This window comes from Otolemur garnettii, unplaced genomic scaffold (genome assembly GCF_000181295.1).
Source record: "Otolemur garnettii isolate 467f Iridium unplaced genomic scaffold, OtoGar3 scaffold00091, whole genome shotgun sequence".
Taxonomy (NCBI): domain Eukaryota; kingdom Metazoa; phylum Chordata; class Mammalia; order Primates; family Galagidae; genus Otolemur; species Otolemur garnettii.
This window is the reverse complement of record NW_003852486.1, coordinates 6519491-6519789: the sequence shown is the minus strand read 5'-3', so window position 1 is coordinate 6519789 and position 299 is coordinate 6519491.

Below are 299 nucleotides of genomic sequence, written 5' to 3'. Positions count from 1 at the left end.
AGGCGCCGAGCCGTTGTTGTTTTTTTTTTTTTTAAGAGACAGAGTCTCACTTTATCGTCACTGGTAGAGTGCTGTGGTGTCACAGCTCACAGCAACCTCCAACTCCTGGGTCTAGGCGATTCTTTTGCCTCAGCCGCCCAAGTAGCTGGGACTACAGGCACCTGCCACAACCCCTATCTATTTTTTTTGTTGTTGTTGCAGTTTGGCCGGGCCGGATTTGAACCCTCCACCCTCGGTATATGGGGCCAGCACCCTACTAACTGAGCCACAGGCACTGCCCATGTTTATTAGCTTTGTAA